The sequence below is a fragment of the Camellia sinensis genome, chromosome 1 (assembly GCF_055761805.1).
Source record: "Camellia sinensis isolate YWXY chromosome 1, ASM5576180v1, whole genome shotgun sequence".
In the NCBI taxonomy this organism is placed as follows: domain Eukaryota; kingdom Viridiplantae; phylum Streptophyta; class Magnoliopsida; order Ericales; family Theaceae; genus Camellia; species Camellia sinensis.
In genome coordinates this window covers 223126015-223153834 of record NC_138961.1, presented here as the reverse complement: position 1 = coordinate 223153834, position 27820 = coordinate 223126015, and the positions used below count along the sequence as shown (strand labels likewise).

The window sequence follows — 27820 nt, the reverse complement described above, 5'->3', positions numbered from 1 at the left end:
ACTTCCTCCGCAACTACCTCGGCGTGATGCAGCGCCGATCTCCTTGTGCACTGAATGACCGGCTTTGCTCCAGGGAAGACATTGAGATGATGGCATATAAAACTTGGATCGAGACCGGGCATGTCGTAAGGTGACCATGCGAAGACTTCGATATTGGCCATCAAAAATTCAACCATGTTGGTCCTTTCTTGGGCTGTAAGGCTTGAGCCGAGCAAGAAGAACTTGTCCGGATGCTCTGTATCAATGCGCACTTCCACCAATTCCTCGACAGCTTTGTCCTCGGCCCTGGTGCCCATATCGTCAAGGACTCCCCGGTCTTCCGGTCCCTCAATCATTTGAACGAAGCCTTTGGTAGCTTGGCTCCCGTTGACCACCACGAAGCATTGCTTCGACATGACTTAATCACCCAAAATCTCCTCAATTGCCCCAATAACCGAGGGGAATCTCATCACCTGATGATAGGTCAACGCTACGGCTTGCATAGCGTGAAGCCATCCCCTTCCAAGGATCAAATTATAAGTGGATGGCACTTGCAACACCCAGAACTCCACTTGTTTGACCACGGATCCCGTTTTGACCGGCAAGATAATCTTTTGCAAAGGCCACTCTGGTTGTCAGTTGAAACCAACCAGTGGCGAAGTTGCCGGGGCCAAATCTGTATAGTATGAGGTCGAAAAAATTAGTGAAACTTCCATCTCTAATTTTGTATAGTATGAGGTCGAAAATATTTTTTTTAGGATAAATTACACTGACAACCCCTGAAATTTGGTCCAATTACATCGTATCCTCTAACGTTATAGAAATTACATTCACACTCCTGTGATTAATAGTCTCATTTTACAAACCCCCTACTTATATAAAAGGCAACAACTCCTGATAGAAAAATAAAGGAAATTACATTAAAAAAAAAAAGTAAAGCAAAGGAAAAAAAAAAGAAGAAAGAAAAGAGAGTATGTATGGATTCAATGTCTTTTTTATACCAATGTTAATTTTGTCTAAATAATTATATTGATAGAGGGTCAGTGTAATTTTCCAAACGTCAGGGGATGATATGTATTAAATCCAAACCTCAAAGGGTGTAGGTGTAATTTACCATTTTTTTATTAGTTAAGGTTCCTTGATGAAATTTGTTTGTGATCATATCAGAGAAATTTCTCTGAGTCAAGGTCGACATTTCTCTGAGTCTGACAAAATTTCTCTATGTCGGGATTGGAATTTCTCTGAATTGAATTTTTTTGTGAAAATGTTGAGGGACCTTAACTATTATGAAAATATCGTATGTCTTTATATTATAAAATCTTAATATAAGGGATCTTAAATTTTTTTTTCCTTAATCTTATGGTTTAATTTATGGTAATTTTATGTTTAATTTAAAATATTATTAAATAAGAAATTGGGTTAAAAATTAAAATAATTTTATGGTAGTAAATTAGGTGTTTAGTTTACTATGATTTTATTTGTTAAATATATGATTAAGATAAGAAATTATATATACTAGAGAGAGAAAGAGAATATACCATACGTGTATTTAACTAATTTTGCCCTTACTTAGATTTGCACATTAGTCCAAAATCATAAGGGTTCTTTTTCTATATTTGAACTATAAAGGGATAAAATATTTCGAAGCAAAACTATAAAGGGCAAAATAAATTTTGCCCTTATAATTATTTTTATTTTTATCTTTTCAAATTCTTACTCAAATGTATGATTTAAACACGACCTATATGTTGAATAATAAATTAAAAAAAGAGAAACAAAAAGCTAAAAAAGATACGTTTTGGTAGAAAGTTTGAAAACAATCATAACCAACACAACAACAACAATTTTATTATCACTCACCAATTTTATTATCACAAATTAAAGAGGAAAAAATATCATACTACAATAAGAACATAGCACATAAAAGTCTTTTTAAGGTTGTTTTATTTGCCATCTCATATTTTTAAGTGAGCTTATTAGCAATCTCTAAGAGATAGCAGTAGAGTTCTCGAGGCTTTGAAAACATTGCCATATGATCTGCACCCTTGATCTCTTTTACCTCTTTCACTCCCCCGCTGTTTTCAATTATCCACTGTTTGGTATTTCGTAATCTTCGTTGCACAAAACAAAAACCCGCATCACCGATACATAACCTTCATTTGAGAAGTTATTTGTCTGTGCCAAATTTTCTAAAAATATTGACCCTATCCTCACTAATATTATTGCTAGTGTGAAATTCTATAAAAATAGCATATTAACTTGTAGTATGTCTAGAAACACAAAAATTATATACAGACTTGAACATTGAAATCATATGATAATATTTTTATCCTATTCTGTGTTTAATTTCCAGAGAGGAGGATGGCTTACTTGGATGGGGCATAGTTGGTAGAGTTTGGATGCCAGAAATTTGGGGCCAAAGAACATTGATGTTAGGGGCACCTCAGGAGTACCACAGGATTCAAAGTACTGTAGCAAGAAGAAAATTAACCAACAAACAAACAACTCAAAAAGTTTTTCGTTTGGGAGGGGGTAGTTTTTTTGGGAACTACCTGATAGTGGTGTCAGATGGAAAAAAAAATATAAATTAATAAAAAACTTTATAAAATTTATAATGTTTTTTTATTTGTTTGTATACGGTAATGATGGAGACCCCCAGTGGGGGTCACTCCCACAACCCCCACTGGCATTTCATTGGTCAACCCTTTTCTTTTTTTGTTTTTTTTTTGTTTTTTTTTCTTTCAATCACCAACCCCCACGTCGGGGTGGGGGTGGGGGTGGGAGAGAAAGGAGGTCTGGGACATTTTTCGTTTGTAAATAATTTTTTACTGACACATGTCAGTGTAATTCCCCTATTTTTTTTTTGTAGGAAAAAAATAATTAGATACAGATAAGTGACCACTGGCATTACAGATAGACATAAATGGTGGGACTTTATATTAACAATGTGCTGATATAAAAGATGATATATTAAATGTTGTATAAAAACATTATAAGTATAACATTATTCTTGTGAATGTGTCAGGACTCATATCTTATACAAAATTAGATTAAAAAAATATACGATAAATATAGAATGGGCGAATTACACTAATTCATTAAATTAAAAAATTTTAAATTTTAAATATTTCATATATTAAATATATCGATTACATATTAAAAGTCTAATAACCACTCATTACATGATCATATCTAAACACATAATAAAAATTAATTTGGTAAAAAATAAATAAATAAAAGTTTAAAAGATTTATCAATTTTATATAATTTTATCTGTGATAGGTAGAAATTATTTTAAAAAATTCAAAAATATTTTTTTGACATTTATTTTTATCAAATTAGTTTATATTTTATCAAATTGACGACTTTGCCCTTGAAATTGAGCAATGATATTTTCAATTGTTCTTATTTGGAACAAGATTCAAAATTCATGATCAAATGTGTCACAATTGAAAAGTCAGGTATCAAAGTGACAAATCTCAAACAATAGGGACTGTTAGTATAATTCACCCATGTAAAATTTAATACATGACACAAGATTCTATATCTAGAAATATATATATTTTTTCAAAATACTTACATTTATTAGATTATGTTTCAAGATTTTGTATCTTAAAATTTTCAAATTATTGTGATTGTTTTGGGATAAAGTATTTTTTAACATGAACTATCTTGATTTTGATTAGGGAAAACCTCTTAATTTTGAGTAATGCTATGTTTCAAGAAGGAAATATCATAAAAAGTTTCATAAAGATTCTTTATCTTTAGATTAGTTTGTGGTGTTATGTTATGCAATCACATACACTTTAAATTAAAATCTATCAATCATACTATAAGACAAATCTAATAAGTCCATACTATTTATAAACTAAGACTTCAAAATTAAAACACACCTACATTAAAGTAAATTGCTTTTCTTATTTTGTTACTGATAATGCTGTAACTTCGATGGTGGATGGGTCGGATTGATCCACGCTTCTAATGGGTCTGTTGGCCTCAGTGTCCTCAAAGCGAGCCTGCAAAAAGGTCCAATGGAGGAGGTAATCTCCCGACGGACACTCCGACAATCAAGTTAGGCTAGTTTAGGGGAGATTGATTATCGAGAGAGTGAGGGGCAAGGGATGAAAAACTTAACCTTTAACGCACTTCGAAAGCTTTCTTATATCATTTAGTCATATTCTAGACTGTCTTGTTGGCCGAAAGTCTATAGTCTAGCTCACATCATTCATGGTGAGTTCTGTCTCTTCCAGCGTGAAAGGCTTGCCGTATTTAATGATACGAGGGCCTCATTAAATGGCTGATGTGTGGGTGCAACAATTTTGTAGGATTTTTGTCTACTTACGTGGCTAATTTCCTACTTGTGTTTGAATGCTGTTGGTCCTAGTCCAGCATTGGCTTCTCAAGGTTACTGGGCTTTAATACCCAGGCCGTGAGCTGGGCTCTGAGCCGCAGGCTAAGCCTTCTTGGTTGCCCATCAGTATCAGTTACCTACCATACTAGATTATTTCTTAAAATTTCATGAAAATAAATTATTTCTTAAAATTTTACAAAACTTTTCATAATATTTCTCTCATGAAATTTAACATTGCTCAATTTTTCTTACATTGCTTTCATTTCTCAAGACCAACCAATAATTAACAAATTAGCAAGACGTGCCTAAATAATAATAATAATAATAATTAAAGACGGAAGACAAACAATAGTTTAACATCAATAATTATTTAAAATTATTAGATGATGTTAAAATAATACCACACTACTTTCGGCTACGACCTCTTAAAGCCCGCGAATTGGGAGAAAAGCCTGCAAGCTTTGCTCATAAAATGCAAAGACACATAGATCCGCATTAATCTTACTATTTAAATTAAATTAATAACAATCAAATTAAAACACTAGATATATTTCTTCCAACAACAATACAGAGAAAATATCATTTCAATGAAAGTGAGAGAAAATATTTATATATTAATGATAAATTTTATTACATTAAAAGTCAAATTTATAAAAGTTTCAATAGAATTGATATTTATTTTTTGAATAAATTACAAATATACCAATTGAAGTTTGTTTAAAATAAGTATTATCCCTTATGATTCTAGAAATTACATTTTGTCTCTCGAAATTTCTAATTTTATAATAAATGATTAATTTTATTAATAAATCATCCTGTCAATTAATAATTTTTTATGATGTCAGAAATATATTTTAATTAATAATTTAAATAATTTTATTATTGTATAAGAGTATGAATTTTATTTTTTAATTAATTTTATTATTGTATAAGAATATGAATTTTATTTTTTTAATTAATTTTATTAAATAAAAAATTCTTATAATAAGATATTTATAATTTTTCAAATTATAAAAAATAATTTATATTTTAAATATATCTCAAAAGTGTATTTCCCTTATTTTTTTTTACACCCACTGATAGGCTATTTACTCTACTAAAGATTGCCCTGTTTTTAACATGGTCTGTATTGTTAGGGTTGAGCAAAGATTCCGTGAAATTCGTAATCTGATCCAATCCAATTCAATTTGATAGGTTTGGATTGATTTTTTGAATCCGCGGTTCAGTTCCGGATTGAAGAATTAAAAATCCGTAGTCCACGGATTGGTTCTGGATTGAACTCCACGGTTTCGGATTGGAACCGATTCGGACTGTATATAAATAGTCTATATTTTTATTATACATCCTCCCCATAGTATCTTCTCTTATTCTATATGAAATCTAAACTCAAACCTAAAACCGATAATATCTTCTTTTATTATTTTTGTTTGTTAGTTTTTAGTTTTAATTTGTAATGGTCTAAATACTTATGGTGAAACCAATTTTCTTATGGTTGTTTAAATTCTAGAACAGTATGTCGCTATTATAGAAAAACATGTTGCTATTGTGGAACTAATGTAGCACTATGTTTATATTTTTATGAAATTAAAGTGTTATATATATATTTATTATTTAATTATGTGAATCCGTGGTCCTAAACCGATCCAATCCGTATTTAAATGGATTGGTTCGGATAGGTTCCATGATTTAAACGGATTGGATTGATTACAATTTTTCAAAAACCGTAAATAACAGATTAGTTCTAATTTTACCTCAATCCAATTCAATCTGGATCATGCTCACCCCTACGTATTGTAGCTTCAACTTGCAAGCGGGCCATTGATTTGTTAGTCCAAACAAACCTCTTGCATTGGAATTTGGAGTATGTAATACCATTATCTCTCCTTCCTTATCTGGGTAAACCATTATGAGTAAATTTGATTATTTTTTTGTCTTCAATTTTTTTTTTCCTGTTTTGGACTTTTATATTTTTTATTTTTTTTCAAATTTACTCATAATGTTAAATTTTATTTTAAATTAGACAAAAAATATTACATTATAAAAAATATATTATTATATTAAAAATAATGTTAGGTATATCATAAAAAGTTTCATAAAACAACACACTAAAGATGATATTACTTTCATAATGCCTAACACTTCTCTTATATTAGAGTTTGAGTTTGGTCAGAAAGATAAATTATATATAATAAAATATTTGTATATTAAGTGACTATCAATATATTATTTTTATTTAATTTTAAACATAACTTATTTTTGAAATAAATTAAAAAATACTTGAAACATAAAAAGCTAGGCTAAGAAAAAAAAAAACTACCCTTATCGAATTCTAGCCGCTTCATTAGTATTAAATATTATTCAAGCATTAACAGTACTATGATAAATTAGTAATATGAACTTATCATTATTTCAAATTTAAAAATGTTAGTTGTTATCTATTATACTTGGGACTCTTGTTGTCTATTCCTATCATACTTAGGACTCTTATATTCTTGTACACCTAGGTTTCCTATACACTTAGGTTTCTTATACACTTAGGTTTCTTGGCCTATATTTACAGGTTTCTCCTATTGTATTGACACATTGAATAGAAACAATACATATTATTTTCTCGAACCTGGAGGTGCTGCTGTGCTCCCGTGGAGGATTTTTTTTGAGTCTTTTTTGATAATCTGAACCGTTCATATTGTAGGATTTGTTAAATAGATCATCCCTGCAAAAAATCAAATTGATTGGAAATTTATAACTTTATAACAAGAGTACATTTGTTTTTAAAAAAATAAATGGTTAACATTATCTCGATAATTTTTGTAAAACAATTTGAATCTGATCATAGGGTTACAAATTTCTGATTAACTTGATTTTTTGTATGGATGATATACTCGACGAATCCTACAATATGAATGGTTTGGATTATCAAAAAATACTCAGAAAAAGCCCCCACGGGCTCACAACAGATCGTTGTTGTGACTTAGTCGAAAAAAGCACCCACGGGCTCAAGCTCTCTCTAGCTTCATCCAAGGGAAACGCCTTTGGCGGATCATTACTGGTGCTCTTCCCCAACCCAACCAGAAAGATGATGAGATTGACTCTGCATTTGATGACCGTCTTGACAAATGGGAAAGTAAGAATTATCAAATTATTACCTGGTTTTGAGCTACCTCAGTTCCCTCCATTCATCTTCAGTTTGGCCGGTTCTAGAATGATGCCCAAATTACTTTCCCTGCCAAAGCAATTTGGGATTTCTTAAGGGATCGCTATCAGACCACTGGACATGCTCATCAATATAAACTGTTGGAGACTAGAAATACCTGCGGGATGATCTCCAGTGATAATCATATCATCCACATATAGGAGAAAGAGAATAGTACCACGCTTCGTCTTACGTATAAACAAGGCAGAATCATGGGCACTGGAGGAAAAACCAAAGTCACAAATGGTAGAGCTGAACTTGGCAAATCAAGCACACGAAGCTTGTTTCAAACCATACAAAGCACGATGAAGTTTGCAGACTTTGTTTAATGGAACAGAAGAACCAGGAGGAAGTTGCATATAAACTTCCTCAGTGAGATCACCATTGAGAAATGCATTCTTGACATCTATCTGATAAAGACTCCAGTGGCGAGCAGTAACCACTGCAAGTAAGCTATGAACGGAAGTAAGATGAGTAATATGAGAAAATGTTTTTTCATAGTCAATGCCATACTCTTGAGTAAACCTTCGGGCGACTAGGCAAGCTTTGTAACGCTCAATAGAACCGTCAGAATGAGTTTTGAGCTTGTAAACCCATTTGCAACTAACAGTACTCTTGTCAGGAGGAAGATCAACCACATCCCAGGTATGAGTTTTATCGAAAGCCTATAGTTTATTAGTCATAGCATGTTTCCAAAGAAGGTTAGAACAAGCTTCTTGATAAGAAGTAGGTTCATGAGAGGAAAAGGCAGTGGAACCAACAATATAATCACGGAGAAGAACAGAAGGTTGCCTTACCCGTGTGGAATGACGCTCTAGTGGAGGAGGAACCTCAATAGGGAAATGTGTAGGGCCATCAGCAAACACAGGATCCTCAGGATAGACAATAGGCATAGGCGGTTGTGAAATCATGGAGTTAGAATATGCATCAAAGTCATTAGAACACAGGTCTATAGAGAGATCAGTAAAGATTAGTAAGTGGGTGGACTGTGGTAAATGAAACTTTGAAAGATTTGAAAACATTTTGTGTTCCCAGAAGACTACATGATGAGAAATACGAAGTCACTTGGAGATAGGATCCCAACAATGATACCCTTTATGTTGTATACCATACCCCAGAAAACAACAAAGATGAGAGCGGGGTTCTAGTTTGGTGTGTTCATGAGACTGAAGTAGAACAAAACAAATAAAACCAAAAACTTTAACAGTGGTGTAGTCAGGAGGAGAACCATACAAGCACCCATAAGGAGAAATATTAGCTATAACAGGTGTAGGTACATCATGGGCATTGGAGGAAAAGCCAAAGTCACAAATGGTAGAGCTGAACTTGGCAAACCAAACATGCGGAGTTTGTTTATACGTAAGATGAAGCGTGGTACTATTCTTCTTCTCTTATATGTAGATGATATGATTATCATTAGAGATGACCCGCAGGTATTTCTAGTCTCCAACAGTTTATATTGATGAGCATGGCTAGTGGTCTAACAACAGTCTCCTATATATAGATGATATGATTATCACCGGAGATGACCTCGCGGGTATTTCTAGTCTCCAATAGTTTCTCCGTCACCAGTTTGAGATGAAAGATTTGGGTTTGCTTAGCTACTTCTTTGGCTTGGAAATTTCTCAAGATTCATCTAGTTACTTTCTTACCCAGGCCAAGTATACTTCTAATCTCTTCGCTCGTGCTGGCCTTACCGATTACAAGACTGCCACTACTCTTGTTGATCCTCAGACTCGCCTTACACCTCTTAAAGGTTCCTTATTGTCTGACGCCACAAATATCATCAGCTAGTTGGCCGTCTTGTCTATCTCACAGTTACTCGTCCATATATTGCTTATGCTATTCACATTGTCAGTCAATTCATGGCTGGCCCCCGTTCTTGTAACGACCCCATCACGTATAATGATTAGTACTTGATTAATTAAGAGGATTTGAAATTTAATTGCCGAGTATTATAATTTAATTGTGGAATTTGACTCGTATATGATTCTATTAAAGATTTATTTTGGAATTAGAAATTAAGGATCCAAATGGCTTAAGGAAGTGAATTTAAGAAGTTGAATCAATTTAATCTTAATTATGGACCCATTTGGGAGTTTAATTAAATATTCGTTTTAGTTTAGTAAAATTGAGATTCGATTAATTAGATCTTAATTGGAGTTAATCAAGTTAATTAAATTATGAAGAGTGAGAATTGTAATTATTATGAATTAAATTTATTTATGGGGTGTCCAATTTGAATATGTAGTTTAAGCGACGAAATTTGAAAGCCTTAATGATGTGAGAAACCAAGATTGAGGATAGAAATAAGTTTAATTTAATATTTAGAGCCTTTTGGAAGTTTGATTAAAAATCTGATTTGGATCGATAAATTTAAATATAATTAATTGGACTATAATGGAACTCAAATTAAACTGATTAATCTATGTGGAATTTGTGATTAGTTATGATTAAATTAATTATATGCCAATCAAAATTTATTAAGACTAAGTGTTGTTTAATTTAATTAATCTTAATCATAAATTGAATTATGGAAAAAGAAGAAGAAGATAGAATTGAAGGTATAAGTGGGTGTGGGTGTATTGAGCGATTGTGTGTGTGTGTGCATGTGAATGTTGTGCTGGAGCTCATTGGAGTTGTGCACGTGTGTGTTGTGGTGTCATGAAGTTAGTGTGTGAGAGTTTATGCCATTTGAGGGTGCTTTGTGGTGAAAGTGTATTGACCTTTGGGAACCATTTTCATTACCCCATTCGGTTAGAGTAAACCGAGAGAGAGAGAAAGAAAGTGAGTGAGGCATCTCATTTTTGCTGAAGAATTGGAAGAGCTCACCAATTCACTCTAAAGGAAAAAAAAGAAAAGAAAGGTTAAGGAAAATAAGAGATTGAGAGAGAGAGCTCAAAAATCCAACAAGTTGAGATAAATTTCTTCTTTAATTCTTCTACACCTAATACTTGAAATCAAAAAGGATTTTGGTTCAATTTTATGTAATTGGAAAGAAATTAGCAGAAAGATGAAGAAATGGATCTAGGTTCATGATTATGGAAATCAATTTAGAAATTAATTATTTTGCATTTAATTTTTGTAATCTTGCATGAAATTGGGCCTTATTTCTACATGCATGTAATTTGGAAGAATTAAAGAATAAATGTGGGTTTTGATTTTAATTATTAACCCAATGTAATGTAATCTAAGAGTTTGACTCAAATTAAACATATTTTGGAACATCTATGACTGCGAATTAAATTGATGTTAAAATAAATTGAGTTAAGCTTGAGATTAAGGAAATGAGTTTGGGAAAATTTATCAAGTAAGTTTGATTTGTGTATTCCTCACGAATTTGGACTTTATCTTTACATGCATCAATGAATCTTTAAGAAAGTTATGGAATTAGTCTCATGGATTTTGTAAGAAATAAGGTTTTAAGTAAGAAATTAAGTAGACTCATAGTTGTGGAAATTAATTGTTTTGATTTGATTTTGTAGTATTTTCTTGTAATACATGAGTTTTAAGGGAATTGGGTCATTCAAGTCCATATTTTGAAGAGACAAAGGAAATGTTTTAAGAAAAACCAAGTTTACGGAAATTGGAATTAATCCTAAAGTTTTGATTTTATAATTAGATTTTTATTTAATCCATGCATGTGATGTAATTTAAAAATTTTATTCAATTTAGATACATTTTAGAACACCCATGATTATAATTAAGTTTTTGGTTAAAAATTGAGTTAAGTTGAATTTCTAAGAAATTGATTTGTTTAATTCATGGTTAAGTTGATTTTGTTATTAATAATAAAATTGGATCTATTTGTGTTACATACATCATGGAATTTCAAGAGGTTGGGAAGTCTAATTTATATTTTAGAATTGTGGGTTGATGTAAAGAAGATGAGTTAAAACTAAATTTGGACAATTGGAGCTTGATTTTGAATGAATAATTTCTAATTGAAAGTGTTTACTAAATTATCCAATGGTTCTCCATTTTTGTGTACCAAAAGTACATGTTTTGAGGCTTTGAATACCAAATTTGAACTTCAATTGCAATTTTGGAATTTCAGAATTTACGTTGTCCACTCGAGCGAGGAAAGTCTCGCTCGAGCGTGAAAATCGAGCTCCCAGTAGTTTTCCAAATTTTACAGTCCGCTCGAGCGACCAAAGTGGCGCTCGAGCGGAGACCCATTTTGCAGCATATTTTGAAAAATTGCATTTAGTTCACATTTTTATTCTCATCTCTTTCCAAGGCATTCTAGACATGATTTATGACTCAATAAAGGTTAATAAGCTACCAATCAACATAGATTAGTTAGTTGAAGAATGAATCATTTTTCTAGTGGTAATTGTTTAAGAAGCCAAGTAAAAGATCAGTCTATTTGGAAAAGAAGGGCTTAGTAATGAAAGAATATGTTAAATAAGAACCCGGTTTATTTGAATGAGAAAGAATAAGCGTAGTAGAACTTCGGACTATTTAGACGGAAAAAGACTAGAAAGGTCAAGTTTGATCAAAGGAGTAATATTGTATTTCAATGTGTATACGTTATGTACTTGTGTAGGTCACGCGCCATTGTCTGCCTGATTTATCTGATATGTCCAGTCCGTCTGATTTGCTTCTGCGGCTATCTGTGAGTAATAACTTTGTAAAGTTATGTTCAATGTTAAACATTTTCTGAACATTATGATATGAAATGATTAGTTTCTGAAATGCTACACTATGTTTGAAATGAATGAATGATTGTCCAAGATTATAAAATGCATTCGTGGCATCCTTAGCATCATATGATATGCGTCCCTTTATGGGTCATCAGGTCCCTTCATGGGTCATCAGGTCCCTTTATGGGTCATCGGAAACGTCTCTGTGCACATGAGTCATCGAAATGCCTTCAAGGCCGTCCCTTAATGGGTCATTGGATTTGTTAATACTAGTGGATGTACCACGTATGATTATATGCAAAATCTGAATATGACAATGATTATGAATATGTATATGAATCTATTTCTGATTTGGAATCTGAATATGCATAAGAATATGATTTCTGACTCTGTGATCGACGTTATTCATTAAAACCCTTTACTCTGTTATTATTCACTAGGCTCTAGCTCACTGTATTATTTATGTATGTAGGTGATCAGGCGCGTGATCAGGCGCGTGACCAGGCTTAGAGGCATCTGCCTAGAATCTGTTTTTGTCAGCCAGCCTATGTGCCTCCCGTGGAGGTTCCGAATATGTCAAGTGATTATGGCCATATGATTTAAAGTTTAAGTTTTGTTTTCGTGTTTGGTTGAACAAGTCTTGCGTATTTTGTAAATAGGGCTAAGTCCCTTTTTGTCTTATCTGTATATATATATATATATAATGACTTAAAGATGATGTGTGTATATGTATATAAATAGTTTAAAATTTTTCTGTCTCATATAAGTCTGCACAGCTCAATGGACGTTGTATATTGTTATTTGCTTCCGCTAGCCCCTAATATTATGTTAATCTGTATCAGAGGCCTTCGGTAATCCCAGGATTACTGGCCGGTTACGATGCTAAACCTATAGGGGCGGGTTTGGGTCGTGACAGAGTGGTATCAGAGCACGAGTTAATATCTCACACACGTGTCCATTGAGCATTAGAATGTCTACAACGGATTTAAGTTTCATGCATCTAGTATGTAAGTAAGAAGTTTTACATTCAAGAATATGCATATACGTTTGTGTAATACGTTTAAGTATTGAAACTAACAATTATGAGCTATTATGGAATTGTGATGATTATAAGGAAACTGGAATGTGTTGAATCAGTTTAGCAATGAGGCTGAAAGCTAAGAATCATGGTGACATCTCTGAAATTTCTACTATTATGAGGAAATCAAAATATTTGGCTAATACATTGGTGAGAATAAGTATGTTGATTTGTGAAAACAGAGTATTATGCAGAATTAGGATCTTTAATGAAAGTCATGAAAGCTATATGGGTTATATGTTAAATTGGACTATGAGAATATTTGGAAATTGAGGAATTTGTTGATCAATGAAATATGTGGAACTATGGTAATTAAGGATGAGAAAAGTTATTTGATATGTATGACAGTACATTTTGGTGGAAACCTATTATGTGGAATGTTAAACCGTAGAGTCTCATGCCTTTGTAGAATGACCTTTAAAGTCTGATTGGAATCACGTTTGGCCAGCGTTGCTTCGAATCAGAAATTCTTGGTAAATTCCATGGGAATGAATAGGTTATCCTACCAGTGTCCTTATATGCCTATATGTGTATGTCTACTTGTATATGATATGTGCTTTGTGTTATAACTTAAGTCAATTAATTAACCCAAGTGTTATCAACCATCTCCTTGTGTTTAACCCTTCTCTTCCATCATTAGGAGAAGATGGTGAAAAAGTATGAATGGAGTGGAAATTAAGTCTTTATCAGAGTGATTGGGTAAAGTAGAAAAAGTACTAGAGAACGTGGTGAAAGCTGTGAATCCTACCACACATGGCAAGATCAAAATGAAGAGTTAAGTGTGAAAATGAAAAGTGAATCAAAGAAGAAAATTAAGAATTTTGTGGTAGAAAAGACGAGTAATTCCAGATAAAGTTGTAAGAGAAGTAAGTTATCCTAGTATGTCAATATGTCACAAGATCCATCGGGGACTGTGTCATCGAATTACTGGAAATGTGAGAAGTTGGGACATCAAATAAAAGATTATCCCAAACCTAAGAGAAAGCTCAAATAATTTAATTGGTTAAGGATAGTACTTAAGTACAAGTAGGACTGCTTGAAGTTAACCGTTTATGTGTGAGTGATATTTTTTTTTAATAAAGCTATGCTATAATGTTTTGATAAAGCTTTGCTTTGCTTTGTTTTGGAAAAGTATTTGATCAAGCATGAATGATGATCTATTAGTTATGCATCAAGTATTAGCTTTCTTTTGATGACATTCTTGAAAGGTCCTTTCGTGCTAGGGGACGTTAAGCTTATGTAGCACCTTGTTGAGATATCTCTTTGCCACCGACGGTCATGTACGGATGGTACCACCGACGGTCTTGTACGGGTGGGTTACGTTTTTCCACCGACAGTTTTCCGGGTGGGTTGTCTAACCGATTTCGGGTTAGCCACCGACGGTCATGAACGGGTGTGCTTCGATTCTGGGGCAGTTATTCCTTTGTTTTGTCAGGAATGTCATCCTTGTATTAAGTAGATGTTAGTAAACATCCCAGGAAACTTTGAAAGATTCCGATTGATGAACTCGATCCATCCCATGTTTTGTTACAAGCTATGTTATGTATTGTTTGATAAAGATGGAACCCATTTGTTGGACCACTTAGAACTCAACTTGAAATTGCTAAAAATGATTAAAACATCGCTAAGGCTTGAGCTAAACAAAAGACCAAACGATTTAAGCCAATGAAAAATTTTCTACTTGATGACTGAATAAGCAACACTTAATTTACTGGAATCATATTGTTTGGAACCTTTAAAAATATTGAAGGTGACCGATTATGATGTATTGAATTACAAATCTGGAAGACTTATTCCCCCTCAAATGGGAAATAGGAAAATGAATTTCATTAGAATAACAATTGTATATTCCTTAACGGACCTTTGGAAACATAAGAGTTTTAGTTGGCTTATTGTAATGATTTGAGAAAGTTAAAAGTTTCGCCCTAAGTTACCGCGTGACAATTGATCAAAGTTAATGAATATGTATCTATATAGGTCTACGAATTGGAATGCGCATAAAGACAATGTAATTTGAATTACTTATGTAAATGTAACCTTAAGTAGATAAGAAAGCTAATAAGGAAGCTAACGACCGCGTAAAACATAAACCTGTTGTGAATCGAATCACCACTTTGAAATGATAGTGTGAGTTAGATTGTCAAAACGGTAATTTTAATTTCACAGAAGTATGTAAAGTTCTGCTCTGATCTATATGATTGTCTGCTACTATATGAGAGCAAGCCAACATCTGTTACTCAATAGGCTCAATGAATTTCTGTGGAATATGCTTCTGTTTGAAATCCAATGTGCTCCTCTGTTTTGAAATCACCATTATAATTGGTACCCAAGATGTTTGTTTGAAGCTAAGACCATTAATATGTGATTACAATTCTATATAATTTAGAATTTTTGTTATAGATTAGCAAGTGAAACCTTATTTGAAGGATTTAACATGTCAATAGCGAAATATTTTAATCTGTTTGAAAAATAAGGAGAATCATGAACATTCCTTAAGAGAAATCTCCTACTATTGGAAGTATATGAACTATAGATTGATGAGTTAAAGTATATAAGTTATGTGATTGATGCCAATAGAAACGATAATGAATCGCCAATTTGAGTTGTTAACCATTAAGTGATTGGGAATAAGTTCAACTTATGTGGAGAAAGTTCAATGAAAAGAAGTTACCTAGGGGAGGAAATGAAGTGAGACCAAGTCATGTGACTGATTTTCTGTACAAGTATCTTAAGTTTGGAGGACCAAACTTCCTAAGGGGGGAAGGCTGTAGCGCCCCCATCACGTATAATGATTAGTACTTGATTAATTAAGAGGATTTGAAATTTAATTGCCGAGTATTATAATTTAATTGTGGGATATGACTCGTATATGATTCTATTAAAGATTTATTTTAGAATTAGAAATTAAGGGTCCAAATGGCTTAAGGAAGTGAAGTTAAGAAGTTGAATTAATTTAATCTTAATTATGGACCCATTTGGGAGTTTAATTAAATATTTGTTTCAGTTTAGTAAAATTGAGATTCGATTAATTAGATCCTAATTGGAGTTAATTAAGTTAATTAAATTATGAAGATTGAGAATTGTAATTATTACGAATTAAATTTATTTATGGGTTGTCCAATTTGAATATGTAGTTTAAGCGACGGAATTTGAAAGCCTTAATGATGTGAGAAACCAAGATTGAGGATAGAAATAAGTTTAATTTAATATTTAGAGCTTTTTGGAAGTTTGATTAAAAATTTGATTCGGATCGATAAATTTAAATATAATTAATTGGACTATAATGGAACTCAAATTAAACTGATTAATCTATGTGGGATTTGTGATTAGTTATGATTAAATTAATTATATGCCAATCAAAATTTATTAAGACTAAGTGTTGTTTAATTTAATTAATCTTAATCATAAATTGAATTATGGAAAAAGAAGAAGAAGATAGAATTGAAGGTATAAGTGGGTGTGGGTGTATTGAGCGATTGTGTGTGTGTGTGCATATGAATGTTGTGCTGGAGCTCATTGGAGTTGTGCACGTGTGTGTTGTGGTGTCATGAAGTTGGTGTGTGAGAGTGTATGTCATTTGAGGGTGCTTTGTGGTGAAAGTGTATTGACCTTTGGGAACCATTTTCATTGCCCCATTCTGTTAGAGTAAACCGAGAGGGAGAGAAAGAAAGTGAGTGAGGCATCTCATTTTTGCTGAAGAATTGGAAGAGCTCACCAATTCACTCTAAAGGAAAAAAAAGAAAAGAAAGCTTAAGGAAAATAAGAGATTGAGAGAGAGAGCTAAAAAATCCAACAAGTTGAGGTAAATTTCTTCTTTAATTCTTCTACACCTAATACTTGAAATCAAAAAGGATTTTGGTTCAATTTCAGGTAATTGGAAAGAAATTAGCAAGAAGATGAAGAAATGGATCTAGGTTCATGATTATGGAAATCAATTTAGAAATTAATTATTTTGCATTTAATTTTTGTAATCTTGCATGAAATTGGGCCTTATTTCTACATGCATGTAATTTGGAAGAATTAAAGAATAAATGTGGGTTTTGATTTTAATTATTAACCCATGCATGTAATGTAATCTAAGAGTTTGACTCAAATTAAACATATTTTGGAACATCTATGACTACGAATTAAATTGATGTTAAAATAAATTGAGTTAAGCTTGAGATTAAGGAAATGAGTTTGGGAAAATTTATCAAGTAAGTTTAATTTGTGTATTCCTCATGAATTTGGACTTTATCTTTACATGCATCAATGAATCTTTAAGAAAGTTATGGAATTAGTCTCGTGGATTTTGTAAGAAATAAGGTTTTAAGTAAGAAATTAAGTAGACTCATAGTTGTGGAAAGTAATTGTTTTGATTTGATTTTGTAGTATTTTCTTGTAATACATGAGTTTTAAGGGAATTGGGTCATTCAAGTCCATATTTTGAAGAGACAAAGGAAATGTTTTACGAAAAACCAAGTTTATGGAAATTGGAATTAATCCTAAAGTTTTGATTTTATAATTAGATTTTTATTTAATCCATGCATGTGATGTAATTTAAAAATTTTATTCAATTTAGATATATTTTAGAACACCCATGATTATAATTAAGTTTTTGGTTAAAAATTGAGTTAAGTTGAATTTCTAAGAAATTGATTTGTGTAATTCATGGTTAAGTTGATTTTGTTATTAATAATAAAATTGGATCTATTTGTATTACATACATCATGGAATTTCAAGAGGTTGGGATGTCTAATTTATATTTTAGAATTGTGGGTTGATGTAAAGAAGATGAGTTAAAACTAAATTTGGACAATTGGAGCTTGATTTTGAATGAATGATTTCTAATTGAAAGTGTTTATTAAATTATCCAATGGTTCTTCATTTTTGTGTACCAAAAGTACATGTTTTGAGGCTTTGAATACCAAATTTGAACTTCAATTGCAATTTTGGAATTTCAGAATTTACGTTGTCCACTCGAGCGAGGAAAGTCTCGCTCGAGCGTGAAAATCGAGCTCCCAGTAGTTTTCCAAATTTTACAATCCGCTCGAGCGACCAAAGTGGCGCTCGAGCGGAGACCCATTTTCAGCATATTTTGAAAAATTGCATTTAGTTCACATTTTTATTCTCATCTCTTTCCAAGGCATTCTAGACATGATTTATGACTCAATAAAGGTTAATAAGCTACCAATCAACATAGATTAGTTAGTTGAAGAATGAATCATTGATCTAGTGGTAATTGTTTAAGAAGCCAAGTAAAAGATCAGCCTATTTGGAAAAGAAGGGCTTAGTAATGAAAGAATATGTGAAATAAGAACCCGGTTTATTTGAATGAGAAAGAATAAGCATAGTAGAACTTCGGACTATTTAGACGGAAAAAGACTAGAAAAGTCAAGTTTGATCAAAGGAGTAATATTGTATTTCAATGTGTATATGTTATGTACTTGTGTAGGTCACGCGCCATTGTTTGCCTGATTTATCTGATATGTCCAGTCCGTCTGATTTGCTTCTGCGGCTGTCTGTGAGTAATAACTTTATAAAGTTATGTTCAATGTTAAACATTTTCTGAACATTATGATATGAAATGATTAGTTTCTGAAATGCTACACTGTGTTTGAAATGAATGAATGATTATCCAAGATTCTAAAATGCATTCGTGGCATCCTTAGCATCATATGATATGCGTCCCTTTATGGGTCATCAGGTCCCTTCATGGGTCATCAGGTCCCTTTATGGGTTATCGGAAACGTCTCTGTGCACATGAGTCATCGAAATGCCTTCAAGGCCGTCCCTTCATGGGTCATTGGATTTGTTAACACTAGTGGATGTACCACGTATGATTATATGCAAAATTTGAATATGACAATGATTATGAATATGTATATGAATCTATTTCTGATTTGGAATCTGAATATGCATAAGAATTTGATTTCTGACTCTGTGATGGACGTTATTCATTAAAACCCTTTACTCTGTTATTATTCATTAGGCTATAGCTCACTGTATTATTTATGTATGTAGGTGATCAGGCGCGTGACCAGGCTTAGAGGCATCTGCCTAGAATCTATTTTTGTCAGCCAGCCTATGTGCCTCCCGTGGAGGTTCCGAATATGTCAAGTGATTATGGCCATATGATTTAAAGTTTAAGTTTTGTTTTCGTGTTTGGTTGAACAAGTCTTGTGTATTTTGTAAATAGGGCTAAGTCCCTTTTTGTCTAATCTGTATATATATAATGACTTAAAGATGATGTGTGTATATGTATATAAATAGTTTAAAAATTTTCTATCTCATATAAGTCTGCACAGCTCAACGGACGTTGTATATTGTTATTTGCTTCCGCTAGCCCCTAATATTATGTTAATCTGTCTCAAAGGCCTTCGGTAATCCCATGATTACTAGCCGGTTACGATGCTAAACCTATAGGGGCGGGTTTGGATCGTGACAGTTCTCCACACTATGATGCTCTGATTCGCATTTTGCGCTATCTCAAAGGCACTCTGTTTCATGGTCTTCACTACTCCGCACAGTCTTCTCTATAGCTTCATGCATTTTTTGATGCAGATTAGGCAGGGGATCCTACTGACTGTCGTTCCACTACTGGGTTCTATTTCTTTTCGGGCAACTCTTTCATTGCCTGGCGTAGCAAGAAGCAAACTCTTGTTGCTCATTCTAGTATCGAGGTTGAGTATCGTGCTCTTATTGACACTACTCAAGAGCTTGTGTGGCTTCGTTGGCTTCTTTCTGATATGGGAGTTTCTTATCTTGCTGGCACCAATCTTTATTGTGATAACCAGAGAACTATTCAGATTGCACATAACGAAGTCTTCCATGATCGCACCAAGCATATTGAGATAAATTACCACTTCATACACTAGCATGTTACTAGGGGCACTGTTCATCTTCTCTTTGTTACCTCTACTGATTAGACTGCCAATCTCTTCACTAAAGCTCATCTTCTAGGACGTTTCTCTGATCTACTTGCCAAGCTCAAGTTGCTATCTACCTTACCACCTTGAGCTTGAGAGGGGGTGTTAGTTGTTATCTATTATACTTAGGACTCTTGTTATCTATTCCTATTATACTTAGGACTCTCGTATTCTTGTACACCTAGGTTTCCTATACATCTAGGTTTCTTGGCCTATATATACAGGTTTCTCCTATTATATTGACACATTGAATATATACAATACATATTATTTTCTCACTCTCTCTACTATTCTAACCAAAAAAAAAAAAATCATTACTCACTAATGTGAATTTTTCTCAATCTAAAAACAACTTATTATTAGAAAACATGAGAATGAAAAATTTTAATTTTTACATTTTGATTATTAATTATTATTAACTTAGAAAAAATTGTACCAAATAAATAACAAAATAAATAAAGTGCGAAGTAGAAGACAAAAGACTACAAATATACGTATCGTGTAATGAGTGATTTAGGCGTTTCTAGCATTAGTGGCTAGGCCTTGTAACTGTGACTATTTTTATATTTAATTCTACGATAGATTTCTATATAATCTGTACCTATTCAATTACAAATGAGGGTTTGTGCATAATATCGGGCATGAAAGCAGTGAGGAAGACAACAACGTAGATTTTCTTGGGGAACTTGTCCATGGCAAGAGCCAAGTTAAAGCCACCAAGACTGTGCCCAACGAGAACCGCATTTTTGCTCAAAGGAAGCGATTCCATGACCTCCATCAATGGCTCCGTATAGTCATAAAGAGTGCAAAGCTTTTCTATCTTCTTCATGTTGATACCGGAGGCCGAGAGGTCGAAGGCGGTGACCTTATGGCCATGAGACTCTAGCAGTGGTTTGAGCTTGTACCAACACCAAGCTCTATGGCAAGCATCGTGTACCAGGATGAAATGGGTATGTGTTTGTTGTTTGGCTGCTTCTATCTTTTTGTTTGTTGGTGAATAGACAAGGAGCAATGCTACATACTATAGCAATCTTGATTTTTCCCCATCATTTATTGTATTCTGGACTTGGGTTCCGTGGTTGTTTGTTGTTGTCTATATTTGGTTTCCATCCTTTAATTCCTTATATTTGAGTTTTGGGATGTGTTGGGTGAGTTAGAATAGGTTGGTTGTGAGCTAGTGCAAGTGGTTGCTGCCCAGGTTTTGGCTTCTTCGCTCGAGCGAGGCTTTTTATGCTCGAGTGAGCCTTGGGTATTTGCTTCTTCGCTCGAGCGAGGGTTCTTGCACTCGAGCGAGCTTTGTGTTGTGTGTCTCTTCGCTCGAGCGAGCACTCTTGCGCTTGAGCGTGCGTCTGCGTCTATGTAAGACTTGAAGGTTGGTATTCTTCGCTGGAGCGAGCATTCTTGCGCTGGAGCGAGCCTTGTGTTATGTGTTCCTTCGCTCGAGCGAGCATTCTTGCGCTCGAGCATGTTTTTACGTTGCAGACCTGAAGCTTTGCATTGTTCGCTCAATCGACGCTTTTTGCGGTTGAGCGAGGTTCTTTTGTGTCTGGTCGCTCGAGCGACAACTCCTTCGCTCGAGTGAGCCCTGTATATATCAGTTCGCAGCAGCGTGATTTTTATCACTTTTTCATCTCCTTTTTCACTCCAAACCCTAAATCTGGCTACCTCTCTCTTTCTCTCTCTACAAATACACCATGTTCTAGAGGTTTTCTACGCTACTTCTTTTGTTAAAAAGCTAAAGCTTGGCGAGGGCTTCCATTTGATTCGAAAAAGTATGGATTTGGAGCATCTTGAGTTTCTCTCTTCTTCTCCTTTGAGCTTCTCTATCCGAGGTAGGGATAATCTACTCATTACTATGAGTTTTAACATATGTATTGGTTATTTTGTATAAATGGTTGGTTGGGGTGAAATTAGGGTTTTGGGTTGAAATAGTGAAAGAGGGGTTTTCTATTTTGGGGTTCTATATGTATGTGGGGATTTGAAAGTGGAGTTATGTGTGGATAATGGTGGAAAATTTGGCCTTGGGAGCAATATTTGAGAAAGGGGGAAAATGCCATAATTTGAATTATATACATTATTTGTGTAAATGACGAAATCATTATGGAAATATGAAATTGGTTTGAGAATCATGAAATTAGAGGAAATTGTGATTAAATGGTGTAGTTGGAGTGATGAATCACTCACTTATGGAAAATGTGATATATTATCTGTTGAGAAATTTATTTATCTATTTAGATATATCTGTTTTGGGCTATCGGTGGAGGATAGCCATGATTGTTGTAGAAACTGCATGATGATTAGGTAAATTGAAACTAATCAATTGGATTATGTCGTTGAATATGATGGTTGGATATAAACATGGTAAATGTGATTGAATTGGTCATTATATATGACAACGTGTTTAAATACATTGTGTATGTCTCTTTGTGTGGGAGGAGATAGGGAATCGACTCCATTAATAATTAAGTTGGCCGGAGTGTCCAGTGTGAAAGTCTCGAAATCATATATATATATTTGGGTGCCGGTTCCCATGGACGTAGTTCCGTAAAATGACAAGTGAATGGAAGTGTATGAATGATGTTTATGGTTGAAGTGTTGACAATATGAGTTGTAGTCTCATTTTGAAATGTTTAGATATCAATGAACTATGTCAATGAATTGATTTGGATAAATAAAATAGAAATGGATTGAAATATAGATGTGAATGTTGATTGGTTATGGAAGGGATGCACGTAGTTCACAAGTGTTACACATTTATCGGATGCTAATGTTTTAGTTAATTCTCATATACTGTTTAGTATATCTCTACTGGGCATTGGCTCACCCTACTTGGGATACCATTTTTCAGGTACAGGTGATATGCCGCCTCCAAGGTCTTAGCTTGGGAGGTTTAGGAGTTGAAGACTCCGTTTTGTTATTTATATTTTGTTTTAAATGTAAATCCAAGCCGAGGGTTTTTTATGTATAGAGTTAGAACTCTTCTTTTGTTGTAACCAAGTGATAACTTGGAAAGCTGTAAGCCCGTAGGGCATCTACTTTGTTGTTAACATGTAATATCTTTTGTAAAGAAGACTCTGATGAATGAAAATGTATTCTTTTCGTTATGTTCATGGAACTCGTGAATGAATGATTTATGTCTTAAATTAAGGGCGTTACAGATAGAGACGAACACATTTATATTTATAAAGGGCAAAGATACCTCTTTAATTTTGAAGCTCTCATTGAGCTCTAATAATGTAAAAATTTAAATAAAAAAAAACTTAAAGTCAAAACATCACAATGATGAGTGGGACCCACCTTCTAGAACTCCTTCAGAACTCATATTTTAGAGTTTTTAAACATTTTAATTTTTAAATTCATTCACAATAATGTGTTATAGGAGTTAGAGCCCACTATTATTAAGTGGATAACAAATTAAAACTGACACATATTCTACTATATTATTGTGTACAAAATTATAAATACTTTTTAATGCTCGCAAATATATTTTTTTATTGCGGGATAAGGGAATAATATGAAATTATTAATCCATTGCTTGCTTTATATGGTACTAAAATTTTAAATAATTTTAATAATAATATAAAAAGATTACAAAAATAAGATGATTTGACTTCTATAAAAAAAAATATTCAATTGTCAAAAATAATTATATTTAATTATTTCTCCATCTATTATCCCATGATATTCTTCTTGTCTAATTTTATAATATAATTTATTTTTCACAATCCTATCAATAATGTAATCACATCCAATCTTATAAAAAATATATATATATGGAGATTGGTTTTTTTTCTTTCCCATTATGAAAATTGTATAGGATTAGTAGTGTTTGTTGGGTTTGACTTGATGAATTGTTGATTTTTTTAGCTATTGTGAATTAGTAATCTGTTTAATGATATAACTATTTCTTATAATATAATTATTTTTATATCTATTGAAAAAAAAAACAAAAAAGCAAACTAGGTTTGTAATACATGAAACCTTCCATTCGAATGTTAGGCTATCACTAGTTTCTGGGGGTGCAGCTTGGGCCGGTTCGCTCGGGCTGGAGGGTTGCCCAGGCCCAGCCCGAATTGTGTTTGACAGTGCTCAAGCCCGACCATCAACCTGAGCTTGGCTGTCCAAGCCCGGACTAAGCTTCATAATTTGAACTTAGGTTAAGCCAAATTGCCCAAATTTCACAAGAAATATGATGATATTACAACAAGAAGCTCCTTTTTATCCTTTCATATTGATAGGAGAAATTAGAAAAAAAAACCTAAGTTATACATGATCTGTATAGATGCATACCCTGATTAAGCATTGACCACCACAATTCAATAAGCAGTTAATTTCATTATTATTTGAACTTCCGCAAATGTAGCAGCAAAATGTATCCAAATACGTAATAGAGGATTAGCAATGTGCATTTTAGTGGATCTAAACCATAGCCCAAAATGATCAGCATCTTCATGATTAAACTATTGTAATTCATGGATTAAAGGTAGGATAAACATTCTGCTATCAGTATGCAAGCTAGACTAGTAAGATATTAATCAAGATACAAGAGTATAACTGGATTGCTTACTTGGAATTCTTAAGAGCAAGAACATCTGCACAGATGGAATCCTTCACTGATTAAACTTTGTGGTTCTTGTTCCTCTCTTTGCCGTTCTTCAACACTTTGAGGAAGAAATGAGAGTTTGAGACACATAGAGGGAAGAAAAGAATAAGTGAGGTTTAGTCTTTACTTTTAATCTAATGGTCCAAATATAAGATTCTAATCTAAGGGCCAAAGCCCGGCAAAAAAAAAAAAAAAAATAAAATCTAAGGGCCACCTATTTATACATATATTATATAATTTTTATAATATATAAAATGCAACTCGGGTTCAGATTGCTCGGGTTACACATAGCCTCTGCCTAGGCTTGTTTCAAATTGCAATTCGGGCATCAAAAATTTGCCACGGCCCACCCAGATTACAATAAATTGTTGTCCAAGCCTTAAAAAAACTCGGACTAGGTTGCTTGGGTTGAACTCGTTCAAGTTGCACCCCTACTAGTTCCACTTAGATGAGCCATTTGGTTTATTTTTAATTTTGTCGAGTAGATTATTTATTAAAAAATAATAATTTATTAGTATTTTTATAAAATAAATATATATTTATTAAAAAGTTTAAGATTTAATTATTAATATTAATAGAGTTTATTATTAATTTAAAATTATTTTCAAAAACTTACACTTGATTGTAATTTTAAAAATAAAAAAATCACATTGATCTAATAATTTATAATAATATAATTTTACTGTTTTCATATTCATAAAAATGGATTAGTTCGATTGTAATAATAATGCCCATTTTTTAAAGATAAAAATGAAAAAAAAAATTATAATTATAATTATTAATTTAATTTAATTTTTATTAAATAAATAATTCATGTATAAATCTAATAAATCATTAAAATAGGTAATAATGGGCACACAGAACTGAGTAAGGTCCAATCCACTTTCGAAAGTTGGCTTGGTTAGGCGATGAATTGAGAAAGACACTCATTTCGACTTTTAAAAGGGTGATTAAATCCACACCAGACAAATTAGAAAATGAAATTAAAATTATAAATTGAATGGCAGGTTAGTGAATTAGCGAATTAATAAATTGTGATTTGGACGATTTTTTGACGATTTTATATAATTTTTTTACACAGTAATTTTACATAATTTGTTTCATATATATAACCATTAATTTGTAATAAATTTTATATCTTAAATCTCTCTCACATTTATTTTTACATTGATATTTTATTAGAAGTTACAAAATATATATGCATTAATTATAGATGCATTAATTATAGCGAAGCGGAGTGGTTCGGTTGGCGGATTATAAATTTTAAAGTTTAAACCATGGTTAGCGGTTAGAGAGGTACGGATTAATGCGGATCAGTCCGGTTTTAGCGGATTGGGCGGTATTTTGCACAGCCCTACTTACTACACATTAATTTCTTAGGTCTCGTTAGATAACTTTTAATTTTAGTTAAAAAGTTATCATAAGTTATTAAATTCCTCTTTTTATTTTTTTATACATCTTTTCGTAAAAAATTAAAAAATTATTAAAATAACCTGTTCCCAATCGAGACCTTTACATCATATATTATTTTAATCATTTTTTTTTCTTATTTCACGCCATCAATTTTTGGGAAATCCCAAAATATCTTCATCTTCTCTAAGACTCCCATATCCTATCTACCAATTGCCGCCACTCCTGTCCCAATCGTCTTGCCGCCTTCTCTTTTATTATACTTATATCATGGTGAGTATGGTTATATACTATGCAAATCATAGACAAAATATATGCTTACTATATTTTGCACCCTTCAACTTCCTTTTCTTCCCGTCATCGTCGTCATCCTCATCTCGTCTATCAACCCCATCTCAATTTCTCTCTCTCTCTCATCGCATGGTATATGTTGTGATGGTGGTGGAGGGCAGCGATGGTGGTCGAAGAGGAAAGTCATCGTCGTTGTGGTAGCCCGAGGACAACAGGCAGAGGTGAGAAGTTGGTGGAATCGACCTCCGTAGCCACTACAGCCATTATAGTCCAACTCTTCTTCTTCTTCTTCTTCTTTTTCTTTTTCTTCTTCTTCTTCTTATTTTTATCTTTTAGATATGGGTTTTTCAGATCTCACTTTCTCTATTGGTGATGGCAGTGGAGATTTTAGTGATAATGGTAGCCAGTAGTAGAGACCAGAAATGAATAATTATATATATATATAAAAATGAAACTTTCAATATTACAATATTAAATTAATTATATAACATTTATTGAATGAATAATTTGTATTTCAAAATGAAATAAATATTACAAAAATTTATATTATTAAATAAAATAAGTGTAGATTATTGATGATGGTAGAGCAATTGTATCACTATAGGTCAAGTACATCCCAACTAGGCTGGCACCTATTACCCTACCAATCATTTGCATTATACTCCACCTCAATAATCTAATACAAAAAAAAAAAAAGAAAAAGAAAAAGAAATGAAATAGTAAAAAATAAATTGTTGATCAATCATCAGAGGAGGCAGACATTTCAGTCGTGTTGCTCGATTATATGTCATCTAAATCATTTTGAATTCGTTCATTTTCACTATAATTTTATCTTTTTGTAAGCGCATATGCATATGATCTCTAGATATTATCAGTGCCTGAACCATTTGGGGTGAAAGCCTGCTCTGGTAATCGTTCAACACCTGTTCACCTGTACTAAAAACTATTTCCGAAGCAATTGTTGTAGTATGAACGGTTAGTATATCACAGGCCATCTGTGAAACCACATGCCGCATAGTTTCATTTTGTTTCCATCATTCCAAAATATCAAAATCATCGGAATCATCTACTGATGGGCTTTCCAAATAACGTTGTAGTTCAAAACTACTTATGTTTGTATGTTAAGATTGAAAAATCTAGAAATCCCCTAGATGTTGATTTGTGATTATGTATCAATTTTAAGCAGAATATAACAATCCCAATCAAACAAACAAGACAAAGAGACACAGCGATTTAACGTGGAAAAAACCACAATTGGACACCTCCAACTGTGATCAAAAAACCACGGGCAACAGCCACAAGAACAATCCACTAAGAAGAATTAAAGGAATTACACAGGTATACTCTCAATTACCTAGCGA

At 32.9% G+C, this 27820-nt stretch overlaps 1 pseudogene; it reads right to left on the bottom strand.

Moving 5' to 3' along the window:
• Positions 1-1942: 1942 nt before the first annotated feature.
• Positions 1943-27475, bottom strand: LOC145822588 (salicylic acid-binding protein 2-like; annotated as a pseudogene).
• Positions 27476-27820: the final 345 nt, after the last annotated feature.